The sequence below is a fragment of the Larus michahellis genome, chromosome 3, assembly GCF_964199755.1.
Source record: "Larus michahellis chromosome 3, bLarMic1.1, whole genome shotgun sequence".
Classification (NCBI taxonomy): Eukaryota; Metazoa; Chordata; class Aves; order Charadriiformes; family Laridae; genus Larus; species Larus michahellis.
In genome coordinates this window covers 127,305,524-127,322,728 of record NC_133898.1, presented here as the reverse complement: position 1 = coordinate 127,322,728, position 17,205 = coordinate 127,305,524, and the positions used below count along the sequence as shown (strand labels likewise).

Here is a 17,205-nt window from a genome sequence, read left to right as displayed (position 1 = left end):
TTATAGACAGAAAAAAACCCACATTTGATTGTTGAATCTAATTTTCTGTGTAAAAGAGGTGATAAAGTTTTACCTATTAACATCTGTTTGGAGCCTAATTATCCATTTCTGGCTAAACCATATCCCTTGGTAAGCCATTCTTTCTTTGTATGAAAGTATCAAAAATGGAGGCATTCACGCCACGTGTTTCATGTTTGCTGTCATGTCTTGGTTGTGCTAAACATTGGTCCTGTCTTTTTGTTTCCTGCTTATCTAACTTCAGCTTCTTAATACCAGACCCCTCTAGTATTTTCCTTTGTTAAAAAGGTTTACCTAATACCTGCTATTTTATTTAAGAAACACAGAAACTCAATGAAAGTCTTTGCAATCTTCTTTGCAGACAATTAGCCAAAATGAGCCTCTTAATTATCTCAGTGTAAGACTTCTCTCTGAACCATGTCCAATTTTTAATATCCTTCTAAGAGGCAGACAGTGTAAGTGGACCTGGTGGACTGATGTTAGTCTTACCAATGCCATACGCAAAGGCAAGACTAGTTCCTTGGTTGTTCACTCTGTTCCTGCGGTTCCTTGTCCAAAGGTTACTCAACCTACTTGACACAGCACAATATTAGAAATTCTCATGAGGCTGCTGTTTCTTCTGTAATCCCCACTATTTTTTACCCTTTCTTTTTTGAGCAATATCATTCAAACAAGTTAAGGAATCCTTGACATATAGTGTCTGTCCCTCCTTGTGCCACATTTACTCAGTTCATCTTTATCAAAAGAAGCTGAAATGAGGGTTTGCCAGTAATGTGTAAGTGTAGAGACTTGGAAGGTCCATGTACACCGGTACATACACTTTCAGGGTGGTATTACTTCACCCAGTTTTAGTTGTCTACATGTTAATTCATGAGCAAAAATCCATCATTTAGGCTTTCTTTATGGTCTACGAAGAAGAAAATGCCTCAAAAATGGTCAGGCATCTTCATTTTCATCGACAACTCTCTTAGGGTGGGATCAATAGGGGACTTTAACCAGTGCAACACAGCAAGGCACAAGAAGTACAGGAGGTTTCTCGAGTGCATTGAGGATAATTTCCTGACTCAGATGACTGAAAAGCTGATCAGCAGAGGCATATTCTTCATACTGGACCTCATACTTGCAAGGAAGTAAGGGGATGGGATGGATGGTGACAGCCATGCAATGGTGGAGTTCAGGATCCCAAAAAGGAGGCGTCAGGCAAAAAGTACCGTCGTGGCACTGGGCTCCAAGAGAGCAGACTTTGGCCTTTTCATGGACCAGCTTGAAAGAACCCTATGGGAGACCATTCTAAGGGAAAAAAAATGGGTACAGGAGAAATGATTGATTTTCACAGATCACCACCTCCAACCTCAGGAATAGTCCACCCAACATAAAGGAAGTAAAACACCCACCTAGTGGATGAAAGGAAGGTGGTAAATGTAGTTTTTCTGGATTTTAGTAAGGCATTTGATACTGACCCTTACAACATCCTTCTGGACAAGATGCATTCTGTGGGATGAGTAGGTTTGTGGTGCGCTGGGTGAAGAACTGGCTGAAGGGCAGAGCTCAAAGGGTTGTAGTGAATGGGGCTACATCTGCGTGGCAACTGGTCACCAGCAGTGTTCCTCAGGGTTCAATTCTAAGGCCAGTTCTGTTCAATATATTTATCAATGATCTGGATAAAGGAATTGAATGCACCACTAACAAATTTGCTGATGATACCAAACTGAGAGGTGTTTTTGAGGGACAGGAAGCCTTGCAGAGAGATCTAGATAGACTGGAGCACTCTGCTATGATTAATGGGATGAAATTTGACAAGTTAAAAAGCCAGACTCTGCACCTAGGATGCAGTAACTCTGGGCACAAGTATGAAATGGGAGAGAAGTGGCTGAAGGGCAGCCTGGCAGAAAGGGATCTGGGGTGCTGGTCAAAAGCAGGCTCAACAGGAGCCAGCAGTGTGCCCTGGCAGCCAAGAGGGCAAATTGCATCCTGGGGTGCATCAGCACAGTATAACCAGCCTGTCAAAAGAGGGGATTATCCTGCTGTAGACAGCGTTGCTGTGGCCTTGCCTTGAGTACTGTGTGCAGTTCTGGGGCCCACAACTTAAGGAGGTCCTTGGATGCGTCCAGAGGAGGGTAACAAAGCTGGTGAAAGGGCTGGAAGGCATGTCCTATGAGGAGCAGCTAAGGACTTTGGGCTTGTCTAGTCTGGGGAAAAGGAGGCTGAGGGGTGACCTCATTACTCTCTGCAGCTTCCTGAGGAGGGACATGGAGACAGAGGTGCTGAGCTCTTCTCCTTGGAATCCAGTGATAGAACACATGGGAGTGGTTCACAGCTGCACCACGGGAGGTTTAGACTGGACGTTGGGAAGCATTTCTTTACTGAGGAGGTGGTCAAATATTAGAACAGGTTTCCTGGGGAGGTGGTCGATGCCCCAAGCCTGTCAGTTTTTAAGAGGCATTTGGATGATGCCCTTAACAACATGCTTTAAGTTTTGGTCAGCCATAAAGTGGTCAGGCGGTTGGACTAGATGATCATTGTAGGTGCTTTCTAAGTGAAATAGTCTACTCTATTCTAAAAGTGGCAGGAGGCCTGCATGGATAAACAAGGAGCTCCTAACAAAACTCAGGCACAAAAAGGAAGCATCCAAGAGATGGCAGCAGGTGACCCATGAGAAGTATAGAGACACTGTCCAAGTGCACGGACAGGGCTAGTAAAGCAAAAACCCACCTGCAGTTGAATTTCACAGGTAATGTGAAGTACAACAAGAAAAACTTCTACAAACACATAAGCAGCAAAAGGAAGACTAAGGAGAATGATGGTTTGCTGCTGAATGGGGCAAGGTACTTGGTGACAAAGATCACAGAAAAAGATGGGGTACTCAATGCCGCCTTCATCTGTCTTTACTATTAAGACTGGCTTTCATGAATCCCAGATCCCCAGGACCAGAGGGAAATTCCAGAGCAAGGAAGACTCACCTTCGGTGGGCGAAGATCACGTTAAGGAACATTTAAACAAGCTGGACACACACACATCCATAGGACCTGATGGGATGCACCCGTGAGTGCTGAGGTAGCTAGACAAGGTCATTGCAAGGACACTTTCCTTTATCTTTTAAAAGGGACAGCAACTGGGGAAGGTTCCTGAGGACTGTTAGAAAACAAATGCCACTCCTACCTTCAAAAACACAAAAAGCAGGATCCTATGCATCTCCAAGGAAAAAAAATTACTCTGAATTTATTGAAAAACTTAGATAATTGAAACCAACAATTAGATTGCCATTTAGCTTTCTGTTCTCCAAGCTAAACACAGTTCCCTCTGCATCTCTTCACACATCTTTGCATGTTCCAACTCTGTGACTGTGTTAGCAGCCTTTCTTGGACTTTCTCCAGTTTTCAATCTCTCTCTTCTACAAAGAAGCTCAAAATTGGGCAGACAATTCTGATGCAGCTCATGAGAGCCAAGTAGTGGGAAATAATCCCTTCTTTTGACCTACTGGCTCCTGTCTTTTTGTGGCAGCCTCTACTATTTTGATGGCTGCAAGTAGATGAGCTATACCTGCACAGACCTGGGTATGGGTCAAATTCTATTTACTATCATAGGTAGAATAGAATAAATTTGGAATGGGTCCATTTGTCTGCAGGGTGAGATAGAGGGGATGGCACATCAAGTTATCGGTGTCAACTGTCTGTGGGCATGTTCTTCATCTGTGGCAATTGTGCAGGTAATTTGTGCCATCTTAAACTTATTTCACTGTAAGGTAACATGATTCTCATTAGCTCATATATGTCATGGGCTAAGAATGTGCACAGAAACTCCTACTGTGGCTCAGCTGACTTACAGCAACACTCAGTTCTGTGTCTGAGTCCTCAGTCCCAGTTTTGTATTTTTTAAGCCCTGGCAAAACAAAAGAGATGAAAGAGGATCTCTCTGATATGTCACGAACATTTCAGACACAAACCCTGAAAGAACTTCAGATGCAGATTTAGTTCTGAACATCCTCGGTGGCCAGTGGCTTTGATGAACTGATCCAAAATCCTGACCTCAGTCACATATGAAATGTGGATCCAGTTCTGAACTGGACTCTGCCTGTAATGTGTAAATTCACATCTGTCTCAGTTATTAATATTTCAGGGTCCGAATGAAGCTTGGCCAGTTTTTCTCTGATCTCTGCTTCATTGATATCTACTGAAAAAGGGCTTCTTTCTTCCAAAAGCAACTTCTGTTTCAGACACAGTCTCTTTGCATGTGTTACTTTATGCAGCCGTAAGAAAGCTTTCTATGGAAATCCATACACTTTTCAACATGAAAATTCAGCTAACTTTTTTTTAGTAAAGGAGGTGCAAAAAAAAAAAAAAAAAAAAGATTTAATGATTTTCCTCCTGACTGTCCTAAAAAGCAAACGTAATATGCAGAGGGAGAACCTGCTTGCATAGAGCAGACATATTTCTGGGCATCTACGTAGTTAGCAGAGGGAGGATGTTCAATTAGTCTCTTTACCACAAGCTCCCCAGTTAGTCTCCCTCTGGAAAATAGGTGAGAAATTCTTATATTCCTCTCAATATGTTAATCAGACAACTGGTATCACAGTTCTCTAACTGTGTAATACCAGTCCCCCTTGGCAGATATATTTTATTTGGATAATGATGTGAAATTTAAGATCTACGTTTCAATTGTAGAGAGCCATAGGCAGTTGTCAATTTTAGTGACAGACATGAACCTGGAGCTAAATTCCTGTGCACAAGCAAAAATTCCAACAGGCGTAGCGCAATTCTGGTCCCTTAATAGAAATACATTTTCTCCCATTGAGGGGCAGTATTTTTAAATTGTGCATTGCTTCTCCTGGTGCTGGCAGATCACGAATGCTCTCAAATGCTTTCTTTTACTTGGACAGCTTGGTGACCTCCGCTATCAAGCAGTTTGCTGCAAAATCTGGTTATCTGGTTTTTTTCTGCCTAAAGTGTCCATTGCTTTGGTACCAAAGCACTATCGTATGAATCTCCTGCTTTTCTTTCCCATTGCTGAATGTAATTCTGCCTCTTCATGCTCCTCTGAATGGTCTTTCTGGACAAATATTTTGATTTTTAATGCACACTACACTCTTTCTCTCCTATTCTTTTCAAAACGTCTTAACTCTAAGTTAACTTCTGTGTCCAGTGCAGAGAAGGATTTTCTTTAGTTGTAGCTAAAATCTTGAAGAGTTGTTCAGGGTGGTTATTTAGACCTCTCTTTCCTTTTTTTCACTAATGATAGTCTAACAGAAAGCATCATTTTCCTGTAAATACCAAATTGTAGGTAGGTTTAGGTTTCTTTCTATTGTTGTTTTATTATTATTATCATCATCATCATCTTCATCATAATCATTGTTATTATCATTATTTTGCATAATATTTAGAGGGCAGATTTTCAGTTAGTGAGAGTGAAATTTTCTTTAAAACTTGCGGGTGCATCAGAAGCCTGAGGAAAAGATGAGCTGCATTCTATTAGTTTTATTTTTTTCTCCCCAAAGTAGATCTAACACTGCTGAAAGCTGTCCCCAGAGCTGTCAATCAAAAAAGGAACAATATGAATAGCAGCAGCAGCAGCACAAAATTCTTCCACACTATATCGCAATAGACAAGGCACAAGGTTAGGACTCAGGAGTTGGGCTTTTTTAAATCTGTGATTTTTTAGCTTTACCATCTAACCAAGAGAGAGAAAAAAAAAAAAAAAAAGAAAAAGTCTTATATCAAGTCAGTCTAAAGCTACATTTTCATTTTAATTTTTTTTTCTAACATATAATTAACAAAAAAAAAAATGGTTTGCATTTCTTTTTAAACATTTTTCAACAAAACTTAAGAGTTTCTACCAAAAAATCAGAGATAGTCTGAATGTTGTTCTGTTTCCTACAACATACAGGCTGTTGCAGTCCTAGGTCCAGATCTCTTCTCTCATGAAGTTAGAACAGAGACATAAACAAAATCTGTCAGCTTTCACAAGGTGACCTAGTGAATACACCATGGAGATGCTTGGACTGCAACCTCCATCAAATCAACTTTGTTTCATAAAACATACTTAAGTACTCCTGAGTGCAGGGACTGGAGCTGTCTTTCAGGTGCATCCCCCAAACACGGAACTATACAGTTATTTGCACACTCTGCTTAGCCAAAACAATTTCTCCTGTGAAGTTGAACTGCTCCAGCTGTGACAGCAGAGGGAAAGCTGCTTCAGAGAGCCCTTCAGCACAATAGCTCAAGCACAGTGTTAGGTCAGATCCCTTTTGTCACTCCAGAAGAAAATCAGAAAATTAGAGTTTTGATGTGGGAAGGGACCTCTGGAGATCATCTAGGACAAGTCCCCTGCTTGGAGCAGGGTCAGCAAGAACCAGGTTTCCCAGGACCATTTCCAGCTGGGTTTTTAATATTTCCAAGGATGGACGCTCCATAATCTCTCTGGGCAATCTGTTCCAGTGGCCAGTCACCCTGACAGTAAAAAGGGAGTTTCTTATGAGGAGTGGTTGAGGGAGCTGGGGTTATTCAGCCTGGAGAAAAAGAGGCTGATGGGAAACCTTATCACTCTCTACAACTATCTGAAAGGAGATTATAGAGAGGTGGGCGTTGGTCTCTTCTCCCAAATAACAGGTGATAGGACAAGAGGAAATGGCCTCAAGTTGCACCCGCGGAGATTTAGCACGGATATTAGGAATAATTTCTTTACCAAAAGGCTTGTCAACCATTGGAACAGGCAGCCCAGGGAAGTGGCAAAATCACAGTCCCTGGAGGTATTTAAAAGACGAGTAGACGTGGTGCTGAGGGACATGGATAAGTGGTGGTTTTGACAGTGTTAGGTTAATGGTTGGACTCAATGATCATAAAGGTCTCTTCCAACCCAAACGATTCTATGATTCTACGTTTCTAATGTTCAAGCAGAATTTTCTGTATTTCAGTTTGCGTCCATTGCCTCATGTCCTTTCATTGGATACCTCTGAGAAGAGCCTCACTCTGTCTGATTTATTCCCCTGTATTGTACAGCTATACACACAGATAAGATCCCCCAGAGCCTCCTCTTCTGAAGGCTGAAATGAATTGCTCTAAGTCTCCCTGCAGTCCTCACTGCAAGAAAACTCCCATTTCTGCAAGAGGGTAAGTGATAAACTCTGAGCAAATTTCTTATCTCCCACACAGACTCAAAGATCTTCTAGCCAGGGATAGACTTAGGCATCTGCTCTCTGCCCAAAGATAACTCCTAGCAGGTAGTTTGGAAGAAGCCATACTGCTTTGGAGGTTAAGAGAATTTAATTGTGTGATCAGAGCTAGGTTGTGACCATTAGCTGAGGATCTAGCAGCATTTAGTTTACTAGTATAGCTGTAACCACTGACCACATGGGTCCTGGATGGGTGCCAACTGTCACCAGAGCAGGCACTTGCATCTGACCTGATCATCTGAATTGCCTTCAGAGATGTAGGAGGCAAAAAAGTCCTTCTGGGATGCCATTCGTCTCATCGTGAGGCATGTTTCTAAAGCAGGTCAGATGGGTCAAGCCCTGGAAATGTCTGCTTCTCTCTCTGGCTGTAAAGTGATGGAAGCAGACATAGCTGTCTACACTGTAGGCATCTGAAGTCAGCGGGGAACAAGCACAGCCCAGGTAAGTACATTTGCCTCCGTTCTCACTGTTTAAAGTCCCCAGGCACCAACTCTTGAGAACGAACACAGCCTTTGCCCTGGTGAGTGAAACACTCAGTGCTCATGCCACTGGCAAACGCCAGCCCTGAGCATGTCTCCCTGACCGGGTGCCATGGTCAAAGCCAATTTTTACAATGGGACAGGGATGAGCACGTGGAGGACTCATGTTCACAATCCCCCTTGCTCCTGCAAAACCTGAAATCCTCTCTCCTTTTCTGTATGGCGACTGCCTCAGTGGTGCCTGCGGACCCACGCACCTCATCTGGTGCAGGAACACTTCAAAACCTTTGCAGATCTGCCTATTTGCCAAAATAGTTAAGTCCTGAAGACATAGGCTTGATATTCTTTGGGACCATATAGGGCTTTACAAGTCTGGCTGCCATAATCTGCATTTCACAATGAAGGTTCATCATTTTGGGCACAATCCTGCCATGTTGACATCTGCAGAAAGCTGCAGTGGGACACGTCACAATAACTCATATTTCTGGCACGGAAGCAGTTGTCCTCTGAGCTGCTTCCCAACAAAGAGGCCAGCACTTCAGAGGAATACAACGTGTGCTAGAAGGGTTTCCATTTTCCCAAAGAATCAAGGAGACTGTGAGCTTTAATCATATTTATGATTCTTTTAAACTAGATTAGTTGTTCCTGTTGTTAACAAGACCATGGTGCTTTTTGTCACGTTGGAAGTGTGATGTGCTTTAGCATACCCGGATTTGAAAACAGAAGCTGACAGGGTTTTGTTCACAATTGTTTTGATAGTAGATTTTTCCTTTTCTTTTTTTTTTTTTTCATTCTTTCTTCTTCAAATTCCGTCTCTATTGATCTTTAATGGCTTCCAGATGGGATCACGTTTGGCCATTTTATAGGCTGAGCTCTGAAAGACTAAGAAAATACAGTGCACGAAAGCAGCCCATTACCTAATAAAAAATAAAAAGGCACTGCAAATATACTAATAAAGTTTGTAATGTTCTAATATATTAAGGAGATGACAACTGCACAGGAAATAGGCCTGGCCTGGCTGCATGGAATAACGAGGGAGTTTTAACAGCTTATGGTAGAGGTAACAGCTGTCGAGTAAGAGCAAAACATTGCTTACATTTTACATTGTAGCTGAAACAATACATTAACAGGCCTTCCTGCTAAGACTTTGACTGTCAGCTAATCTAGTAAATTCCTCCGTGGGAGAAAGTATCTTCTCACCCTTTATGCGAGGCTGGGGATCCCAGCAGCAGAAAGGAGTTGTTGAATACCGCGATGTTGTGCAGATTGTTGAATACAGTTTATCCCAGACACAGACTATCAGAGAGGAGACATTTTCAAATACCATCGAATGCCTAACACACTGATGAGAGTATCTTGATCCTGCTTCCGATGTTCCACACACCTTGTGTAACTATGAACGCCAGTATGAATGGAGTGTACAACATTACTGAACATGACCATTTATTTGCAGAAATCAGAGATTTTACACACACATGCTAGCATCCGGGCATATATGCACACATATTTTGCCCTTTGCATAATATGTGTCATCGGGTGATGCATTTTACTGATTAAAACCATTTGAACTATTATCACATATGCACAAAACTTCAGCTCTTATTTCTGATTCCGTCAATGTTGTTACAAAGCTGTTGGTAACCATTCATACACGGTGCTGTGTGTATGCCTGTTACATAGTCAATATTTTGAATAACCTACCATCTACATGCATAAGTCTACCAAGGACATATGTCTATTTTACAAAAGGGGCAAACAGAAGGCGTGTTTCAGTGTAAAATCATCTGAGAGCAGCCATTCCTGCATAAAACCTGCGTGTGAAGAACACAGTCTCTTAGAAAAAAGCATCTTTCAGTTGGAGAAGTGCATAGGTGTATCACCGTGTGTGTGCACATGTGTTTGAATGTGTGCAGGATGGAGGAATGTCTGTTCCAGAGCTCTTGGCATCCACTTTGATGTAGTGGTGTAGGACGTGTAGAATCATTGAATCATAGAATCCTGTAGGTTGGAAAGGATCTTTAAGATCATTGAGTCCAACCATTAACTTAACACTGCCAAGTTACCACTAAACCATGTCTACACATCTTTTAAGTACCTCCAGGGACTGTGACTTTGCCACTTCCCTGGGCAGACTGTTCCAATGCTTGACAATCCTTTCAGTGAAGAATTTTTTCCTATTATCCATCCTAAACATCCCCTGGCACGTGTCATGGAACGTATGGGGATGAGTTTCTGCAGGTCCAAGTACATGGTAGGATTAGGGTGCATTATAAGTTGTGATGGAAGGTGATAAAGCTAAAGAGAAAGAAACTTCTCCCAGTCCAGGATAGGTAAGTACTAAGGAAGAGCTGCCTGGGTGTTTCAGGCAGATCTTCCCTCCATCTAAAGCCAAGGTTGGGATTGTCCACACTCTCACAGGCTGTGGCAGAACTGAGAGCAAACCTCACATTTTACTCTTCAAGTTCTTTACTCATAAATCTCAAATTTCTTTCCTCTGGAATAAGCTGTATTAAATTCCTGAAATATTTATTTAAACTACTTCCCATTGAGGTCTTCTGTGTCCTTACAGTGTCAGCCCTGGAGACCGATATTAGGAAATATGAAAGGTTTCTTGGCTGTATTCTGTTTTATTCCTTGAAAATAATAAGCATTTGGTTTCCCAGTCACTTCTGGGCTCATAATTGCAGTCCTAATATGAATGCATAGAGCAGCACTGGGTTTCTACATCTGTACAGAAAATGACAATAAGATTAAGAACATGGGCTTGATTATAAAGGCACCATTAAACTTTGGCGTCATCCCCTTAGTGCACTCCACCCCTTCGCTTCAGAAACAAATGGTGTCGCCGTTTGTTTTTGGCTGCAGAAATCTTCATTAAAGTTGAGGAATTAAATATAGCACTTTAGCTAATTAATTATGGTTTGATCATTTTGACACCTCCAAATGACTCAGCCACATACCTGGAAGCTTTGTCAACTCAATTGCATCTTTATTTTTGTTGCCTTTAACCAACAATGAAGACTAATGCCACTCTTTCTAGTTTTCAATCACCTCTACAGAAGTGCTCCCCTGGCAATATGCAGGGACAGACCTAATTAATCCCTCATCTGCCCTGCGCTGTGTCTATACATCACACTGGCAGTTGGAACTGCTGCTTGTTTTAAGGCTATTGCTGGAATGAAATGCTCATCTGTTTTTCAATAATTTTACCACAGGTGGTGATTTGTAATTAGAAAGGGCAGAATCCAAATTTTGACTTTTTTTTTTTATTATCATCATTATTTTTATTATTATTATTTAGGAGAAGCAAGGGGAGGGTTGAGAAAATATGTGAGGAGGAATAACAACAACAACAACAACAACAATAATAATAATAATAGCTGCTGCACAGCAGGGAGAGAACATTAACATCTGGCACCATGAATGACAGTAGATTTTGGGCTCATTGAGAGAAAAGAACAAAGATTTGCACTGATGTGGCTGCACACAGGTTAAAGATCAAAGACGTGAAGTTAACAGATTTTTGCTTAATACAGAGGAGCTTTGACAGTTCAAAACCTGCACAGAGCACCGAGAAGATCCCAGTACAAAAAGTCCCTTTTTTACCTCTTTTCCACCACGTGCCTCATCTGTTACTGCTCTCTGCATGAAAACACCTCCTGTCTTCTTAGGTGTGGGTTCACAGGTTCTTACTCTATGACACCAAGTTTTGAAAGTGTGATCTACCTAACAGCAAAACATGTGCAAAAATTGCCGGATAGATTTAGCATAACATATAATATCACGGGAAGAGATCAAGACTGCAAAAAAATCAGAGGTTTCACAGTAGGCTGGGCATTTTTGTTTGATATCTATGTGGTTTTGGTTGATATTCATTACCACTGAACATTTAAGGCCTGATCAAATTCATCTTGACAGACTACCACCTTAATATATTTTGGATCAGGTTATCTGATGCTTTGACAGGTACACAAAGCGGTATCAGCATCATCACCTGGTTGTGACAAATAATCACCAGTGTTAAATGATGGGGTACCATGGCCTTACTTAGCCTTCCATACTAATTTTTGTAATGGTTTCAAAGCACTGCAGAAAAGGGATGCTATGTTAAATGTTATAGGTATGTTGTGAGTTGATTTTAAAAGCAAAGCGACTAGTACATTAGCGTACACTCAAAATACTCTATTGTAATTTCACAGAGATCGCAATAATGGCCTTATGCAAGTTGTTCAGACTGTGATTTTGAGAGGCATTGATATGTTTGTAGATATATGCTAATATCTCTTAGTGTTTGCAAGAGAACATAGGTTCTAACGCTGTTTGATTTAAGCTCATAGGAACTTGAAAACCTTACTGAGAAATTATTTCTGTCTTTAGTACCCTCACGAGCTCAGTACACTACCTCTTGTTCCTCTAACTTTCTTGCTGACTCCTAGTTTCCTTTGAAAGCCACATGGTGATATATGGTAAAGGATAGTATAGATTTAGATCCTTCCACTTTCTGAATTGGCCCATGGTGTCTTGTAATGAAGGCTTCCCTTCTCTTTCCGGGTGAGGCTGTTCAGTTTTTCATAAGGCAATGAAATATGAATTAATCTAAGGATTATAAATCCATAGCTCTTACGTTAGCGCAGTCCTGTGAGAGATCTGGCTCACAGGCTTTCTTTTGTTAACTGTTTTGTGTGAACTGGAACAGCTTCAAAAGCAGAGACCCATCTCGCACTACCTCATTGTTTCAGGAACACTGAAGTCTTCAAGGAAGTAGAAAATCTGGGTGCAGTTCCAACCTCCCAAACAGGCAGAGGTGATACCTCTGTCTATGGGTTAAGAGGGGCGTACCACCCCTCTAAGTGGTTTTACTCCCTCAGGGGAAAAAAGGGATTACTAAAACCTAGTTTAGACTTCCTTATTCTTGATGTGTTACGGGCAAGGGGAGGAGAGGAGTGGGCTCATTTGCTGCTTCTGCTGCCAGTAAGTATGGGATGCATGACAGAAAGTAATGAGTTTTCACCTAAGCAGACCCTTCCTTCATCTCAGCAGCAATCAATGTGCTCTTTTAAGGTTTGTGCCTTAAGCAAAGTATTCCTCTGGTTGTTTTCCATGCCAGTAGCCTTGCCACTTCCTGTTTTTCTCATGCCTGCACCTGGCCACCTGGCCTTGGCTGGCCTGTTGTGGCTACTTGGTGTTAGGAAGGGCTTCCCATCAGGTCTTCCAGGTGAGATGGGTTCCTTATCTGTACTCACAATCCCTTTTTTCATGTTCTAAGTTCAAACCCATATGTCCTTCTTCATCTTCTCTCTTTTGAGCTCTCACAGTTCTCTGTCTAAAACCCACCAGGGATCATGTCCCTAGGACCTGAAGGACACAACTACGCCATGCTACCTGACCTACCTCAGTGATCGCTGAAGGTTTGATCAGCCTGAAATCCTTGGGTTTGGGTGCATTTTTTTTGTTTGCTTTAATTTTAGCCCACTGAAAGAGAACGAGCTTGAATTGGAAAAATAAGACAGGGTGTTGTACCTAGTCCTCTTCCCAGCGCCCAAATCTAACGCATGAACTGAGCACCCAGACAAGTCACAGGCTGTGGGAATTACCAGACAGACCCCATGCGTTTTTCTGGCTCAGCTATTACAGAATATTGCTTTTCTCTTTAACTTTTCCTCTCTCTCAGGGCACCTTGCCCATTTCCTGATGCCCTGAAAACTCTTTCTACGTGGCCAGGCATTTTGTTTTAATTTTTTTTAATGAATTCAGCTCAGTGCCCACACATCCCCTTAACCTTGGATTTGTACGCTCAAGAGAAGACACAGAGAGCTGTTGATGTTTCTGGCTAGTATTCATGCCCTCAGTACCCTTTTTTTTTTATTATTTTTTTTTATGAATATACATGTTTTCTTGGCTGTTTGCACTGGAGCCCATCTGTTAGAATGGCACAGCTCCTGCTCACAAGTGGAATCAAACCCTCGCTTGAGGGGGTAGGTTTCAGGCAATGATGGGTTTTTAAGCGGAGCAGCAGGAGCCCTACTGAAAGGCAGTCCCCTGTGTCAGCGCTGGCACCACCTGCCTCCTTCTACATCAACACACCAGTTGACACCGTTGCACCGAAGGCCAGCAGGGCCAAGCAGGTTGAGGGGAGGAAGGCACAGGGTTCGGGGGCTGCCAGGAAAACTGCTGGTGTTGCAATGGTGCCCTTGAAAGAACACAGGATGCTTTAAAAATAAACTTGTATCTAATGACTGCAAAGGAAAATAACACTCATCTGAGACAGAGCAAGAGACACCAATTCCTAGACAGTTTAGGGCGTTAGCTTAGATACAAGGAACTAATTTCTATGCTTTTGAATAAACAAATTGCTTCGGGTTGCATTGGAGTAAGGGCTGTTTGCAGGCGGCTCACAGTAAGTAGCACATGAGTCACCCTTAATCACTTTAGACATAGACACCAACAACTCTGCTGAGCTAGGTGATGCAGCAGGAGATGATGACTCCAGAGTATTTGGTTTTCATTTAATAAAACTTTTTTTTTTTTTCATTTGTCTTTCGTCTCCAAAAGACCTCCAGCAGAAACATATTCTAAAACATTGGGCCCCGTACTACAGGAGGGACATTGAGGTGCTGGACAATTTCCAAAGAAGGCAACGAAGGTGGTGGGGGGTCTGGAGCACAAGCCTTATGAGGAACAGCTGAGGAAACCAGGGTTGTTTAGTCTGGAGAAAAGGAGGCTGAGGGGAGATCTTATTGCTCTCTACAACTACCTGAAAGGAGGGTGTAGAAAGGTGAGGGCTGGTCTCTTCTTCTCTCTACAACTACCTGCACCAGGGGAGGTTTAGGATGGATATTAGGAAAAAATTTCTTCTCTGAAAGGGTTGTCAAGCATGGAACAGGCTGCCCAGGGAAGTGGTTGAGTCACCATCCCTGGAAGTATTTAGAAGATGGGTAGATGTGGTGCTGAGGGACAAGGTTCTGTGCTTCTAACATTTGCACCTACATGAGTGTAAATTCAGATGAACTTTGGAAAAGGTGTGTGGTCTGAAAACATCAATAAACAACAACTTAAAATTTAGTCCACCTGCTCAGATTGCTTTATGGGGACAGGGCACAGGACAGCTGATTGCTGGTGGAAATTTTAGCACTGATTCTGATATGATCTTTAGGTTTCCTCAGAGAAGTTCAATGTCTATCTGTTAGCTAAAAGTTTTCATTTTTGTCTTATTTTTCACTATTTTTTTTCTTCACAATTCTTTTTCAGTTATCACTCAAACTGAAAATGGTGAAAACATAGAAGGTAATGGGAAAAGAAAATGGATGAACCAGAAATACCCACAGTATGACCCTTTCTTCATAATTCTGGAAAACAAGGAAAATAAAACAAAACCCAGAAGAAAAAAAAAGTGGAAACCCCCTGAGACAAAATGAATCATATTCTTATTTGATGAAAACAACAGAAAAACTCAACGAGGGGAGAGAAGGAAGTTGCCTTTTAAAAAAAAAAAAAAAAGATAAGCAGACAAAAATGCCTTTGGAATTTCTTGCCTGATTCCTCTAAATGGATAACAGGTATGCCTTGTGCTCTCTGTACAGGTAGGATTTCCTTTGACACCTGCATGGACCTTTGCCAGGGAAAGGTGCAGAACTGGGCCACCGTCAGCTCTCAAATGTAGATTATTTCCTATGAGACAGCATGGCTCATATCTTGGCTAGGTCAACAGCACAAATATTTTCTCACTTATACCAAAGATAATTGCCTTATTTTCTGTCCCCACTATTCATGAGTTTGAACTTTCAGACTCTTCAGTCATAAATACAAAACTTTACACTTTGTGAGAAGCAATCTGGAGCTACTAACAGACCTATCCAGGCTTCCCTTTCTGGGGATATGATTAAAACTGTTTCAGGAGAACAATTAAGGATCTGCCTGGGTGGCTGGAGTGCTGAGCCAGCTCTAAATATCTTTTGAGCAGTGGGAATGAGATTATAAGATCCAGGAAAAATCCACAGAAGAGTAAAGACCTAAACCCAGGAGTTCCCCAATTTAAGGGTTTTTATTTATGCTTTTAGAGTAATCTCTGGCTGTATTAACGACAGAAGAAAGACCTCAAAAAGCAGTGAATACAGAGTCATAATTCTGCTGTTACATCAGAGATATAGCTGTGGTCTTTATTCAGTTAATATGAGGCTTGGTTCTTATTTTTCATTTTCAATGGAGAATTTAAATTGGAGTTAAAAAAAAAAAAAAAACAAAAATGACCCATAACTTCGTACAGGTGGTGACCATGTTAAAAATAAAACCTGTTGTTAATCATCTGTCTCGTTGGCCAGCAGACAAACAATTGAGGAGATCTGGAGAATATCACTCCCTGGTCTCTGTACAATGGATGGTGGGATACACTCTCTTGGTGGTGTTAGGAAGCTTGGTTTTCAGCTGCTCAAGCTGTATTTATTTAAGCTCTGTTAGTGAATTTAATTTCACTATTCTTTTTTTTTGTCATCCTGACTCCTTTTGCTCATAAGCCATGAATGCGAACATGGTCTTACAGAATCATAGAATGTGTTGGGTTGGAAGGGACCTTTAAAAGTCATTTATTCTTAAGGACAAAGGAATCAGAAATCCTAAATTTCTAGGTGATTCTTCTGCTCTGACCCAACATCACCTCTTATTGGGAAACAGGATCCTGATTTGTCCTTTGACTTGAAGCTGAGCAACCTCAAAGATGATTAGCGGCAGCCTTCTTTCCCGTTCAGCCCGGATATAAGGAATAACTACATTGTCCTTGAATGAGGTAAAACAGAAGCAATTTTCTGTTCAGTAACTTTACTTTGCAACTACACCTCTTCTAAGTCACTGAAACTCTCTGAAATTAACAGCATATTGTGCAGAAACAGAGTCGTAAGACAAGGAATGGTATGCAGAGAAGCTCTTGCTTATACTTATTGCTCTAACAACCAGGGTCACCTGACTTTGTTATTTGCCCAGTTGGAGGGTCAAAAGTGGAAAAGGGGTCACACCTGTAGGGATGAGCAGACAGGACAGGTGACCCAAAACTGACCAACAGGATATTCCATCCCATCTGCCTCATTAGTGCACCAGCTGGGAATCGAACCCAGGTCACAAGAATGGGAATCTTGCATGATACCACTACACCACTGGTGCACACAATACCTGTGTTGATGTTTAATAAAAATAACACACCTAAATTAATGAGTTTCTTCTTAACTCATAAATCTCTTTCTCTCTCTCTCTCCTCTCCTTGGAGAAAGAGATTGGGGAGAGCATCTGTCGTTCATCTCAGTGGCCAGTCTGGCCCAAACCACAACACACACCTATTCTAACAAACATCAAAGCCTCTTCTTCCTCTGGCTTTTTACTTCTCTAACCTTAAAGTTGATAAATATTAAGCAAATATTTTGAGTTCAATGTATGTTTGATGGTTCCCATCCTAAGAGGAGGAGACATCTGCTTAAGTATTTTGTTCATCTGGGTCCTTGGGAAACAGAGAAGCCTATTTTCTTCCCTCAGTGGAGCGAGAGCGTGGTTCCTCCATTA

At 41.7% G+C, this 17,205-nt stretch overlaps 1 non-coding gene across 1 annotated transcript; it reads right to left on the bottom strand.

Moving 5' to 3' along the window:
* Positions 1 to 16,741: 16,741 nt before the first annotated feature.
* Positions 16,742 to 16,812, bottom strand: TRNAG-CCC (transfer RNA glycine (anticodon CCC)). Its single transcript has one exon. It is a non-coding gene; the product is annotated as a tRNA-Gly (tRNA).
* Positions 16,813 to 17,205: the final 393 nt, after the last annotated feature.